The sequence below is a fragment of the Cupressus sempervirens genome, chromosome 5, assembly GCF_028749045.1.
Source record: "Cupressus sempervirens isolate cs-2001-9-10 chromosome 5, ASM2874904v1, whole genome shotgun sequence".
In the NCBI taxonomy this organism is placed as follows: Eukaryota; Viridiplantae; Streptophyta; class Pinopsida; order Cupressales; family Cupressaceae; genus Cupressus; species Cupressus sempervirens.
Window position 1 is genome coordinate 877,139,696 of NC_143122.1, and position 15,953 is coordinate 877,155,648.

Sequence of the window (15,953 nt, forward strand, 5' to 3'; positions counted from 1 at the left end):
ATTGGAAGCTAGTTATACAAGTATCCTATGGAATCTAGATATTTGGAAGTGTATATCAATAAAGATGTCTTTTTTCTCTCCAAAATTTACATATCTGTGCAAAAAATACCTATCCTATACTCTAGAATGTTTAAAGTAATCCTCATAAAATCTATTGTAAGTAGAACTCTAATGCTTACCTTTGGTGTAACAACTCATCAAGTAGTTGGATTGTAGTTTCTTGCCTTCTCCAAGACTAACTCTATCCATTGATGTGTAGGTGAGAAGACTGGTGCTCCCACAATACCATTCTTAATTATCTTCTTGATTTCTTTGGATTTGAGGACTCCATACATTCCATCCCTAGTGTAGGGGCCCTAGGTCCTGATTAAGGTAGTCAAACATTAAGGAGAAGAGTGTGAAGGTCAATAAGTTTCCAAGTTGACACAAGTTAGTTTAGATTTTCTTTTTATGCATTTTTGACATCTCAATTGAATGATTACTAAGGTTATAAGAAAAGTCAAAAGGTGGTCAATGAGTGGTCAAACATGCAAGTTGAACAAAAAAAAATCAATATTATGTTGTATAAGCCTTATTCATATTTTGGTATAGTTAGGTGACCTTGGTGAAATTCTTATTTTTTTTGGGAAAAAATGTAAAATTTGCAAAAATTGCAAAAATAGTTGTCATTCAACTTTTTTTGCAAAATGTGGAAGCTCAATAGTTAGCCTTATTTTGATTTGATTTAGGTAGTTGAAGTTGAAAGGTCAAGATAGGGGAAATATATATTATTTTACCTTCCTCTTTGTAAGAAAAAAGGATACCATGTACAAATTCAGAATGAATTAACAAACTTATCTTTGATAATAGGGTTATGCACAATCAACATTTTTTTCCCTTATTTGACCACTTGGGTGATAGTAACTATTCAAGTTATTTTGGAAATTTTTTATCTTTTGTTTTTACATGAAAGGAGGAATTGATTGATTCAAACCTAATAAAGAAACTATAAGTTATGATTTTTTCGTTGCTTGTTGTTTACCCTAGACTATGATAGGGTTTGAATGCTAAATATTATATTTCTCTCAACTCTCATGGTGAAATCTCCTAGTGTTTTGTGGAAAGAAAGGTTTTGATGCTTTAAAAAATCCCATGGTACTATTTTTAGTGGTCTCTGATTGTGTTTGTTCCAATGACAAGTTTTGGTGTATGTATTCTCTACTGTTATAGTGTGACAAACTATGAAATTGAGTTTGGAGACATCATTTTAGGTGTTGGAAGATTGGGATTTATTGGAAAGTGAAGTATAATGTTTCCAATAGATAATTTAAATAAAAATCCAAATAGTGTTATGAGTGAAGTGACCAAAATGACCAAACAGTGCTATTAAGCAAGAAAATCCTATAAACTAAGGCTCGGTAGGATAGGGCTATAAACTTGTGATCTTAACCAAATATTGGAGATTTAGATTATTTTTTATACATTCTAAGAGATTTTTTAATTATTTTTTGTGGTTGTGTGAAATTTTATGAAGCTTACTATAAAGTTGGCAAAATAGAGCTACTAGGAATCAACCCCTTTTAGGCCTCCTAGTGAAACTTTTGAAATTGCAATATTGGGAAGTGATAGACCTATTAGTTGGCCAATAAACCATGTATAAGGTTGGAGAATGATATTTTTGGGTATATGGTAGCTCAAGATCCTAGATGATGTAGGTGAAGAGAGGTGTAAGGGTGATTTTTATCAGTATATGTTCTTGTTGGTATAAATACGTATTTACTATTTACACTTACTTAAGTTTACTTAGGTTATTACATTATTTTATTATTTAGCATTGTTTTATTATTATTTTTAATGAGACACTTAGGAGTTTGTGTACCTTTTTGAGTTTTCATGTTGACAACATAGAAGTATGCAACTCTATTTTAGCACATGGTGTCTACAACAGTGGAGTTTGCATCATTCACTGAGTTGTCATGTGAATGATGCATACTCTAGTGTTGTAGACACCATGTGCTAAAATAGAGCTATGTATTTCTATGTTGTCAACATGAAAACTTAAAAAGGTACAAAAAATCCTAAGTGTCTCATAAAATAAAATAATAAAATAATGCATTAATCTAAGTAAAATCAACTAAGTGAAAATAGTAAATATGTATTTACACCAACACCCCCCCCCCCTTAAGTGCAACTTAGGGGAATTCCCTTAAGCTTACAAAAAGTAGGATGAAATGAAAGATGGGACCCAGCTATTAGGCCATGCTATGTACCCATGTACATAATGAAAATTCAATCTCTCATAAAGCAGAGAAAGAGGGAAAACCTCCCCCAGAAAGAGAGATAAATAGGGATGCATGGATGGGTGGTGTAATCAAGACCCCCCATTATGACATACATCCAGTATATACAAAAGTGAAGAACAAGAGAGACAAAACATCATAAGAGGAAAAATGCCCCCCCCCCAAATGAAGAATGGCTATTAGTGAAAGTTTCTTTAAGGAAGAAGTTGGTCCATGAGTGTATAATGATGTTCCTCCCATTTGGAAGAAAAAATGGAAAAGATGCAATCATGAAGATGTATGGTGGTCCTGAAACCTACTCAAGTATCCCTGTGTCAATATTGATGGTCACCGCTTCCAAAGGTGCTAAAAAGAATGAATGCAGATCTAGCAAGGATGTATGTTGAACCTATTCCAATAAACTATCTATCTCCTCAACTGATAAAGTGACCTCTGACAACTTTTGCTTATAAGGATCCACAATCACACCAACCTATGAAGATTGATCATGTAGAGAATGGAAATGAGAGTTATTGTTAGCCCTCACAACAATTGTAGAAGGATCACCTTCATGAAAGAGAATATGAAAATAATCAAGGCTATCTCCCAAGTCTATGGTGTGTGAATCCATGAACAAACCTACAATTTCTACCATGTAGTCATCAATTGAAGCTAGATCTAGAAAACAACAAGTACCCCTTTTTGTTGGACCTTTCACTATGGCAATATAAGCATGTGGACTAGACTAATGATGTGACTTCTCACTACAACTATTGATAGAACCCCACATGTTTGAATCTGTTGAAGCACTATTATTGGTGTCACTATTAGTTTCCATAGTGTATGAAGTGTGGATAGGATTAGAGGATAAAATGGGTGAACTTTCCTCAAAGTGAATATCCTTCTCCACAAAAATATCATGAGTCCCTGATCCATAAGTCTATAAACCTTAACATTATCTTCATACCCAATAAAAGTACAAGGCCTAGGTGTTCGTGCCTTGCATCCCCTAGAAAATAGGTTAGCCCATGCTAGAAAACAAAATACTCTAAAGTGACTCATAATTGGTTTTCTATTGCACCATGCCTCAAAAGGAGTCTTCCCATCTAAGGCATTATAAGGAGACCTATTAAGTATGTGAGTAGCACTACTAATGTCTTAAACTCCAACTATAGGATCAAGAGACTTGGCTTTAATCATGAAACTTGCCATGGTCTTGAGAGTCCTAATCCTCATAGCTGTAACATCTATCTTGTGCAGACTAAATGTTGGTGGATTCTAAAGATCAATTCCCTCAAGTCTAAAAATTTCTTGAAGTCTTATATCCACATATCTATTCTCATTGTCCACCTATAGAACCTTGATGGCTTTCTTTGATTTGTGTTCAACATGAGTCTTAAAGGCTTGAAGCTTATGAACCACTTCACTCTTTTGATGAAGGAAGTAGACCTATGTGAATCATGAAAAGTCATCAACAAAGGTAAGGATGTAGCATCACTGGCTAAGTGAAGTCATTGTAAAAGGTCCTACTAATACCATGTGAACCAACTAAAGAAAAACTAGTGCTCTAGAAGACTTCCTTTTATCATACTTCTCCTCAAGATTCATATCCACTAAACATGATGAACACTCACCCTTAGAAAATTTGATGTTTGGTAGACCTTTGACCATGTGTTTTAAGAAAAGTTGCTAAAGAGAGTGTAAGGAAAGATGACCAAACCACTCATTCCATGAGTTGATTTGTGAATGTGAGTCAGTTAACAAGGCTTGTGAAGGAGACTTAGGCACAAAGTAAGAGAAGGAATAAAGCCTCTTTCCATGATTAACTTTCCCCACTACAACCAATGAATCATGTCAAAGACTATGCACCATCACTAAATCTGGAAGGTACTCAAATTTGTGACCATCTCCAAGGTGAGTGATTTGGAAAATTGAGAGGAGATTGGAGCTAAGGTTTGGAACATAGAGAACATCTTTTAATTCCCCATTTTCAATTTCCACATGTCCTTTCCCTTAAACTTCCATTTTGGTATCATTTCCCATGAAGATGTGCAGTACCTGTGACTACTTCAATGAAGAAAAGTCCCCCTTTGAAGAACCCATATGATAAGAGGCACCTGAGTCAAGTATCCATTCCAAAGAAGAAATTTTGTTTTTCATAAGTGCTTTCCCTTTAACCTTTGATGAGGTTGGAGTTAAATCCTTGGAAGTTCCTAGCACTTGAATTTTGTTCTTCCTAAGTAGATTTTCCAACTCATCAATTAAGTGCTTTCCCTTTAACCTTTGATGAGGTTGGAGTTAAATCCTTGGAAGTTCCTTGCACTTGAATTTTGTTCTTCCTAAGTAGATTTTCCAACTCATCAATTCTTTTAGTCTTGCAATGATGCTAATCATGATTTGGCTTTTTGCAATATGCACAAAAATGTTTGTCCTTATTTTCATTACTTCCCTTCTTGTTTGAAGAAGAATTGCCTTGCTATGAGGAGGATTGTTGTGTTTTAGATTTTGATTTTTGCTTCTTCTTCTTGTTACCTTTCCCTCCTTGACTTGGTTTTTGCTCATCACTAGCCACCAAGGCTTTAGTCTTTGATGTCATGAGAAGTCCCAAATCTATCAAGTGAGATTATTCAACAATCAATATCTCTAAAAATGCATCAAATATAGGCTTCTAATAAGCAGTTTCCATGGTCAACCTGTGAGTATTAAAACTCAAAACAAAGAAAGTATACTCTAAAAGTAGCCTCTTTAGGATGTGATGAATCAACTTGTCATCCTTCATGGGATTTCCACAATCTTTAAGAAGTTCCCTATACTCATTGGCTTTGTTGATGTAATCTTGAATTGTGTAAAAGTTCTTTGGATCCAAGAGAAGTAGATTGTCCTCAATCTAAAATCCCTTTTATTCATCAACCTTACCATACAATAATTCAAGTTTGTCCCAAGCTGATTTGGATTCTGTACAAATAGCAATTTGAAAGAAGAGATCTCTATGTACACAACTCCTGATAATTACTAAAGCCTATTGGTCTTGTTTTTTCCATTCAATGGGTTCTTTAGCATTATTAGGTTTGGTAATAGTACCATCAACATAAATACTATAACCTTTTTCCATTAATCTACTCCAAGCAATATCTTTCCATGTGGAATAATTGTGTGAAGTTAGAGGTGGACATTTAAATGAACCCATGATACAAAAAATGAAAATAGCATAAAAGAGAGACACAAGAATGGAGTACACCCCCCCCCCCCCCCCTTTTCACTCAATCAAAAGACCAGCCCAAAAAAATGCTTTTGGTACTTTATAAGTAGTGTGTGTACAATGGGCCACCTGTCAATATAAACAAAGTGGACTTTCTAATTTTTCTTTTACAACTACCTTTTGAGGCCCAAATCTATCACTAAGCATTGTAGCCCAGATGTACAACAATTCTAAAAAGTAATCAAAGCTTTACAATGCAGAAAAAGCCCTAGTTCTAAAAGTGAGAATTTTGTCCAGACAACCCTAGAATCTAATTGCAGATCTAGAAGGAAGATGAAATAATATGCACTTTCAAAAAAAATGGAACATAAAAAAGTGACCAAATGTGCCCGTATGGAGTGTTTGAAGTTGCAAAATGCAAGATTAAGTAGGTATAATTGCCAAAGAATGCAATTTCTAAAAAATTCTTGCACCAAAACTAGAAAAGAACACAACCACTAGAAAACTTAGGAAATTCTACCCAATTTCAAAAAAAAATTGCACCTGAATTAGAGTCTAAATTTTTGAGTGATGTGCTTGTAAAGTCAGGCTACCAAATCAAAAAGCAATCTGGAGAGGGGTCTAGAAGGAAAACTATGTGCTTAAAATTGATGGTCAAATAATTGTCACAATAGTTGAAAAATGACTAGGAATGACAATTAGATGGCTGTCAAATTTAATATAGTGAAATGATGATGTTAGCAAAAAAATCATGCCCCTAGATGATGTGTTATTATGAAAATCTAACATGGTGTATGAAATGACACATGTCATATAGTTAGTGATGTGTCTATATGGTAGCTAAGTCAAATTATGTGGCAATGCAAAAATTTTGGCTGGCTGTTGACTAGATAACATAGCAAATGTGGCACTGACACAATAGTTATCCACATATGCTCTGACATGGGTGCTAAGTTGTCCAAGTTGATGTGTACATGTAGGTGATCAACATGTTGATGACTATATCTGATGAGTTGGAAAAGAATAGGTGGTTGATACAGACACTACTCTACTTGTTGCATGGTCCAGGCTAGAGAAGACACGGGTTGTTGGAGAATGCAAGAACCATATAACTATTTCATAGGGGCTATATACTAGTCTGGCATCACTGGTAAACATCTCTGCCTCACAAAAAAGTTGGGTCAGAGAAGTTTTATGGTGTGTGGTGGTTTGAGAGTTTAATCCAACATGAATCATGTGGGAAACTTCAAAGTCTTTAAATTAAAGAGGCCATCAAAGGTAAAATGAATTGAGTCACTAGTGATATGTGATGCCAAAGATGGCTTGGCTAGTTGCACTCACTAGTATTTGTTGAGAGTTGCCAGATTTAAATGTAGACTTATGATTAATTGGGATATTGGGAAGTGAAAGACCTATTATTTGACCAATAAACCTTGTAGAAGGTTGGAGAATGATATGTTAAGGTATATGGTAGCTCAAGATCCTAGATGATGTAGGTGAAGAGAGATGTAAGGGTGATTGTTATTGGGTGTGCATTCTTGTTGGTGTAAATATGTATTTACTATTTACACTTACTTAAGTTTACTTAGGTTAATGTATTATTTTATTATTTTATTTTATGAGACACTTAGGATTTTGTGTACTTTTTTGAGTTCTCATGTTGAAAACATAGAAGTATGCAACTCTATTTTAGCACATGGTGTCTACAACACTGGATTTTGCATCATTCACTGAGTTTTCATGTTGACAACACAGTTATTCACACTACCTTTTTAGCACATGTTTTCTACAACATTGATTTGTGTGTTACACCCTTGTAGGCTTAGTCTCTCATCATCGCACTTACTTCCATGCTTAATGGAGGATAACCCATATCTGGTCAACATGTACTTGGTTGTATGACTTATCATGTAGCTAATTCTGAGGCATTCTAGATGCATCTTAGAGGCCTTTATATATAGGCACTCCTAGTGTACTCTTAATGCATATTGAATGAATATATCATCATTCTAATCATACTCTGTCTTTTTGGTCTACAGTTGTGCTTGTGTTTGAGTTCAGAGTTTCTAGGTGAATTTTACCCTAAGGAAAATTCTTACAATTCTAGACCATTTGGAAGATAGGGTGAGTTGAGTTTATGAAATTGGTAAGGGGAGCAAAGGACCATTTCACATCTACCCTAAGCTTGAGTAGGTCTAAGAAGGATAATTGGTTATCCTTTAGAGAATTTTGATTACTCTTACTTGCATTAGTCCCTTACTAGATTCATGTCAAATGGAACAATATTGGCATTGCCAATGTGCTCTTATTTGGAGGTGAAGATGGATTTAGGAGTCATATCTTGTTTATCAGATTTTAGTTGTGCCAACCTTCATGCTTTAGAACTTTCAACTTTTTTGGCTCCTTTACCCTTTCTCTTTTTTCTCATTTCCTTCCTTCTTCCTCACTAATGGGTCTTTCTTTTACCTAGCTATGGCTTTGGATTTTGGCCACCTATTTCCATGATCTCACTTTTTTTTTATAAACCTAAATTAAATTCTAAAGTTAATAGTTACCATAGTTCTAAAATCAAACTTTAAAACTTTAAAAATGGACTTTGAAATTAGCAAATGTAGTAATTTAATGACATAAGAAAAACTTAGAATTTTGATCATTTGAAAATCCTAGACATCATACCACTTCTCTCTATTTAATTTTACTATGTTGCTAGAAATTTTTTTGAGTGAGCTCTCAGAAATAGATGTTGTTACATAACTATATTGTTCTGAAAATGGTTGTAGATCTCTATCCATAATACAAACATTTTTGTGAGAAGAACAAAATTTAAAGAATGAGACTAGTTTAATTAAACTAAAGCCTTATATGTGTCTAAGATGAATGAAATAAAACCCAAATTTGTTGGTAAATGCTTGTAATCATAGTCCTCTTGTTGGTAAATGTTGATAGGGATTGAAATTAGAGTTTAAGTTGTTGATAAGTGGTTAAAACTAGACCCAATTCCTAGTAAATGTCTGAGATTTGTCCAACTTTAGCCTGAAATCTTGGGGAAAAAATTGTGTAGGTTGAATTGAATCATATCCTTTATGGAGCTTTGTAATAAAATAGTCAATAAAATAAAAAATCTATGTTCTGTTGGTTCATACTCCAGATGTGCTTTCAATAATCAATAACAAACTTCTTTTGAAGTGTAAAAGTTTCCTTTTTTTATATAGACATGGTGTCTTGGATCAATTTATTTCCTTGTGGGGCTACTAATTTTAATATTTACCATGATATATTTAATGGAAACCTCATTTATATTGAACCTCTAGCCTCCTTATTAAAAAATTTCATTTTTCTTAGTTCAAATCTTGGATTTTGAAGACCTCCATATTGGAATAGTTTTCTCCATGTAGAGATTCCCTCTTTAAATTTGGGCTCTAACTTGGTTAAACTTGAGGCTGTAGGGAATTGGCTTTGATGCTTTACAAATTTGCATTTAAAATTGTAAGGTCTTGTGTTAAATAAAAATCCACACACCTAATTTGGCCCATTAGTTGTAGTAGAGGCTAGATTTAGTGCCCCATAATACCTTGTTCTCAAATTTAGGGCCCATGTTTAGAGTTTTAATGTCTACATCTTGATTTTGTGACTAGATTCAAGGGTAAGGAGTCTATTTTAAATTTAACTAGGCTAGGTGAATGGATGAAAGACCACATACTACTTTTAAGGGATTGATTAAAGTCTTTTTTATTTGAATTTAAAGTCTAATTTGTAATTCAACATTACGCACCTTGTTATGGGGACATACTAAATCAAAAATTTTGCCTAGATTTGGGTATTCATTAAAAGAAAGTCCAAACATTATGTATTTGGGTCTTTTTAATTGGCATTTAGGTAGGACTTAAAATTTCAAGGCCATATGTAGAATTTTGGGCCTATGCTTTCCCAAATTTAGTGTCTAGCCATCAAACTTTGTGCTGAGTTTTAGGTCACATTCTATGGGGCCCAAGTTCAAAGGGTTGAATTTGAACTTAGGGATGAAGCTACATTGATTTTAGTTCCATCAAATTCATCTATTTGATGGTATAGAGCCTAGTGTATGCTTTTGGGTCTAGACATTTTCCATTATAGATATTATGTGATTCACATATAGGTCAGATATAACAAAGTTGAGCCCATTATTGGAATTCTTTAGAATAACTAAGATGGGGGTGAATCAATTATCCATGGTCTAGATGTATAAATAAAAAAATTCATATCTTAGTGAACCCATAAAACATTTATCATCATGCACACATCCATAAGATTATACAATCACTTAAAACTTGTAGGTTATTGTCAAATCGATTTGCAGAAATGGAAACATGAAACATAAAATATTTAGCAACACACTTGACATAATCATTTACATGGAAAACTAATTTGGGAAAAACCACTAGTAACATGCTACTCTTTTTCACTCTTTTGAAGTGATGTCATTTGAGAGACCAACCCTATTAAAGTTTAGTATACACACAGTTAAATGTGACCTTGTTAAAGGATTTAAATCACCCTGTTAGAAGTGACCCTTGTTAGAGGACTTTAGACCATTCACTTGGAATATCACCTAGTTAAAGGATATGCAAATGACTATTAGGTCAACCTTAATCCAAAGGATTTACCCTAGACTGATACAATCATTAGAGAGTAATAGTAAGGATTGATTTGATAAAAACTTACAACTCCATTTGTAGATCATAAATCTCTATTTCAATCCTCCATTCTACTTGCCTTTCACACATTTCAGATCTGATAACTTGTTCACCTTTCAAGCATCCATACCCTTGAGCTTTCTTGCTTAGCATTCCAATGCAAAATCCCAATTAGCTCATTGAATGAAGCAATATGATTGACTCTTTGTCTATTTTAGGGTCTCACAAATGAGAAAACCCTTTCTTTTGACCATCCATTCTTTTAAATAGAGAATTAAGATATTTTTTCATTCATTCTCCATCATCAAATTGAGGGTTAGGATAGATTAGGCAAGATTCAATGCATCTACCCCATATTTCATAGCACTTCTAGAAACTTCTTCTTCAATCCTCTTTGAATTTGCCTCAAAATAGTTGACCATAAATTCTGTGCCACTAGCTCATCAATCTTATCTTCCACCTAATTCACACAATCAAAGAAAACAAACTTGTTAGCTTAGATCCATCGAACTCACGATCTTTTTAATATGCTGACACTCAGCATTAACTTTCTTTTGATGCCCAACCCATACTATGTTTCTCAACATCCTCTGTAAAATCACTCATCATGAACTAAATTTTATTGGTGCTCAACATCAACTAAACCTTACTTGACATCCACTTTTACTTAGCTCCAACTAATTTTTTCTCAACTTTCACTAACTTTGCTCGACACCTACTATCCATTTAGTGAAGCTTGGTAGATAAACTTTGTTTAACTTATTCTTCTAAACTTGCTTAGTGTAACCAACCTTTGTAACCTTAAGTAGATTATCAATGTACTATGATATCATTGTCTTAGCTAATTCTTGTACTCCTTTTTATATCACAACACAACTTTTTCTCAAGGTGCTATTGTTATATATTTTGATCAAATCCTCTTCATCAATCAAATAGGTAATAGTACTTAAATCATATAAGTAGTTGTCTTACCACCAAAATAGTAGGTTTGACATCAGTGAAAAAATGGTGATTGAAACACATTCATCATACTTGTATTAATCTATTTTCAACAATCTCTTTTTTTAATAATCTCTCTCTTTGGAATTGATGGCAAATCAAACTGATCAACCAAACTAACTAGGTCAAAATAGTAGGACCAACAAAATACCAAAAGTAAAATAATTCCTTGTATTAAAATCTCTCCCTCTATCAGCAATTTTCATCTTTTGAATAGGTTGTAAAACTCTATTGTGTCATCCTTATGACTCACTTTGAATTACTTCTCTCCATTATCTTCCTCTTGCTAGGTAGATCTAATCAGTAGATACATTGTCTAATTCATTAGTAAAACTTTCTCTCTCATGTTGTGAGTTAGGATTTCTTCATCTTTATTTCATATCTCTATCATATATCTCCCTCTTAGCTATATATCTCCCATTCTTTTTAATATCTCCCTTCAGTTATATGCCTTCTTCTGATCATGTATTTCTCCCTCTTGGGTCAATATTTCTCCCTCTTTGACAATAATGTCAAAGACTTGTCACCTTAATATGAAAATATGAGCTTTGGTTTCTCCCTCTATCACCTTGCTTGTGACTAATTTGTAGTTCTAGCTCTTTTATTACTTTAGGTGGCTCCTAAATTAATATCAATTGCATCAATTTGTAACATATGGCAATTAGGTTGTTTGATGTAGGGCACTTTTTTTGTTACTTAGATAGCCTTTGATAGGGATATCACCCCTAGTTTACCTCTTAGATACTCATGAGAATCCTTAAGTAATTCTTTTGTGAAGATATCAGCAATTTTCTCTTTTGTGTTAACATATTTCATCTTCACCTCTTTATCTTGAACTAATTCTCTCAAGTAATGATACTTGATTGCAATGTCCTTAGTCTTTGTGTGCATCACATGATTCTTTGATATAATTATAACACTTGTATTATCATCATAAAGTACCACTAGTCTAGTGATCTCTTCCTTTATACCTTTGAGCAATTATTTGATCCATACAATGTTTGTACAATTTATAGCAATAAAAACATATTCATCTTTAGTAGTAGATAGTGAAGTGCAGTTTTTTTTTGCTAGTCCATGTACCTAGCCTATTGCCTAAGAAAAATGTTTCTCCACTAGTATCTTTTTTGTAATCAATGTTTCTAGCCCAGCCAACATTAGTATAGAGGCTTTATTCAAATTTCTCATTTTTCTTATAGTATAGACCATATTCCTCTATTCCTTTCAAATATCTCATTATTCTCTTTATAACCATTAAATGATTCTCTCTAGGTTTAGCATAAAATCTTGCAACTATCCCTATAGATAATGCAATATTAGGTCTTTTATATATTGCATATTATAATTTTCCAATCATAGATCTATATAATGTTTGATTTACCACTACTTAACCATCATGCTTTGACAATTTATGTCCTATCACCATAGGTGTACTTATTGGTTTGGAATCCTCTAATCCAAAAAAATTCAATATCTCCTTGACATACTTTTACTAAGTGATGTATATACCATATTTCATTTGTTTTACTTGCAAACACACAAAGAACTTGATCTCTCCAAACATAGACATCTCAAATTCTTGCCTCATTTCATTTGCAAAAGCCTTAATTAAGGCATCTTGACCTACAAATATGATACCATCAATACAAATTTCAAATAACAAAATACCTTTACCTTTCTCTTTCTTCATGTACAGATTGCTAGTATCATCAATCCTTTCAAATTCAATCTTCATAAGATAATTATGAAGTCTATCATACCATGCTCTTGGTGCTTGTTTCAAACCATATAAAGATTTGTGTAATCCACATACCATGTTCTTATTGTTAGCATCAAAAAATCCTTATGGCTACTTTATGTAACCTTATTCCTCTAATAAGCCATTCAAAAATGTAGATTTAATATCCATTTGATAAAATTTGAAACCTTTGTATAAAAAATAAGCAAGTAGACTTCTTACTCCTTCAAATCTAGCAACACGAGAAAATGTTTCTCCATAGTCAATTATTTCTTCTTGTGCATATCCTTTGTAGACTAATCTTGCCTTGTTCCTTGTGACTTCACCATTTTTATCTAGCTTATTTTTGTATACCCACTTGGTGACAATCACATTTTTGTCTTCTAGTCTAGGAACTAGAGTCCATTGTTAGAATTTACAACTGGGAAGACTTACTTCTAAGGGTGGGGGGGGGGGGAGGGTGCGGTGGTGAATCAAAAGTAACAAACTTTAACTTCTAAAACTTTTAACTAGGATTATTCACATGCATCTAAAACATGTTATTAACATGGAAGAAAAGATATGCATGAAAAAAGATAACACAAGATTTTGGTCACCTAAAAACCCTCCAAAATGAGAAGGTAAAACTAGGGTGGGGATGACACCCACAACTTATCACTACAGCAATATGTAACTAGTTAAGGTTGCAAAGTTTGACCACCATCAATGGTTTTCCCTATGAAAGGCCTACCCTATTAAATGCTTTACACCCTTTTAAAAGTGACCTATCTAAAGGATTTACAAAAGTTCACATGGAATGTCACTATGTTAAAGGATTTATCACGTTGTTAAAGGTTCTAAGCCAACCTATCTTCATAGGATTTTCATTCTCCTAATACAATGGTTAGAAAGTATAGTAGAATGTCTTGATCTGATGACTTAAAATCTTCAATTTCTAATTCTAGGCCCTTGTTCTATACAATCTAATATGATCCTTTCTGATCTGATATAACTCTGTTCAAAGTGTTGATGCTTTGTTTTGATCAACTTGATTCTAAAATTTTGTTCTTCCTCTAAGTCTTCTCACCCCTTAAAACTTTTCTAGTATCCACTCATGCATCCCCACATGACCTCTTTGTCTTCCACTCTAATCATGCTCTCTCAACACTAAATTATGGGGTATCAACCTCCTTATAAAAGTTTTCAAGACTTAAGGTTAGGTATGAATCTACAATCAAGATTCAACCTTCTTTTCCTGTTCAATTCTTTACACATTTCTTATTGGTTGCATGCTTTCTTTAGTTTTTTGATTGGCTACATGCTGATTACATAGGGAATGTAATAGATTTGATCTTATCTTTTAGATCCTTCAAGATTCATCTTGAGTTAGCTCAAAAATGGTTTAGATTTGAGTTTGTGAAGGCACAAACTCGTGTCAATTCTATGTTACTCAACACTTAATGATTGTTGATGCTCAACACATATAGGATTTCTATATTGCTCCGCTCATATAGTAACTCTATCTCACTTAGCACATATACTTTTCTTAGCACCTATAGTGATAGCATCACTTGTCACTCAGCACTTGAAACTTTCTTGGCACTTGAAGTTCACTTAGCACCTGTTGAATTTTTGGCTTGGCACATACTGTAGCTCAACATCTATACTCTACTTAGAATCAACTGTAGAATTTACTTAAGTGTGTTGTCACTCAATTGTCAAAACCAATCTAAGACTAACAATATCCCCCTTTTACATGAGTGTCAAAAGCACTTAACTAAGCATTATGAATCTGATCTATATGAGTATAATATACAACTTGTTTAGCATATGTAAAAAAATTCAAAAACTTGTTCAAAATTTTGTAGAAGACTATATTCCTCAAAAACTTGTTGCTCCCCTTGAGCTAATGTGCCATTTTTGTATCCAAAATTCTTCATGCTAGATTTGAATCATGTTATTTCCATGTGTTGCCTTATCATTCTACCCTTGTCTACTATATTTTTATCTACATTATTTTTACTCCTCCTTTCACACATCTTCCTTGCAGTTTTTTTATCCTTTTGGCTTAATTTGCTTATCACTCCTCAAAACTCAAAATTTATTATCTATCCCTTTGGGTATTATCTCCTCTTTGGGTATCTCTCCCTTTGGGTGACTCCTTTATTATCTACCTCAAAATGAAAATTTATTTCTCCCCCTTTTTGCCACTTATGTCAAAGGGTCCTATGAATGAATCGAATACTTAGCCAAAACATATTTATTTACCTTCAATATGATCTTTAGAGAAGCATCCCAATTATCTAATGCAATTTCCAATTCTTTAAGCTAGATGCTTGTCTCTACTACAAGGCATACCAAGCCTTCCAATGTAGAAAGATTGGGATCTTTCTTCAAAACATTCTCTACATAGGCCATTTCTATGTGCAAAACTTCCATGTGAGGGGTTACTCCAAACTTTATCTGTATTAACTTGGCCTTGGTGTTAGCCTCATCTGCTATGGGTACAACTAATTCATTTTGGGTGTGAAGCATTGTAGCAAAATGCTTCTCACTTTGAGATAGATCCTTTGGTAGCTATGTGCTAGATACTTTGAGGTTCCTTTTCAAGCTCAATCTGCTTTGGCTTGTTTCTTGTGTGAAGTATGAAGAATCACACAATTTGGAGTATAGTGAGAATATATTTTGAAATACTTCTTTCACCTTCTCAACCTTTTTAGCTAGTTCTACTTGGGAAATTTTTATTTCACTATATGTTTTCTCATTGACCTTCATTTGGAATTTCTTCTCAGACCATTCAAGTAATTTGACATTGGTGTCTAGGTCTTCATTTTGTACCTTCTCCACTATATTGGATAATTGCTCCATGATGTGATTTGTCTCATTAGGTACTTGCAAGCTAAAAGCATGTAAAAAGATGTCCATGATTTCAACTAGTTCTTGCCTTTGCCTATACTCATTCTTGAGTATCTCTTGCTTCTTGTTCTTCTATAGTGCCTCTTGCACTTCATTGATCTTCTCTATGTTCATTTTTTTGTAGTCATAGCTTGGTATGACTATCTCCTCATCAAGTGTAGGGTCTCCATAGTGAAGTACCCTTGCTACCT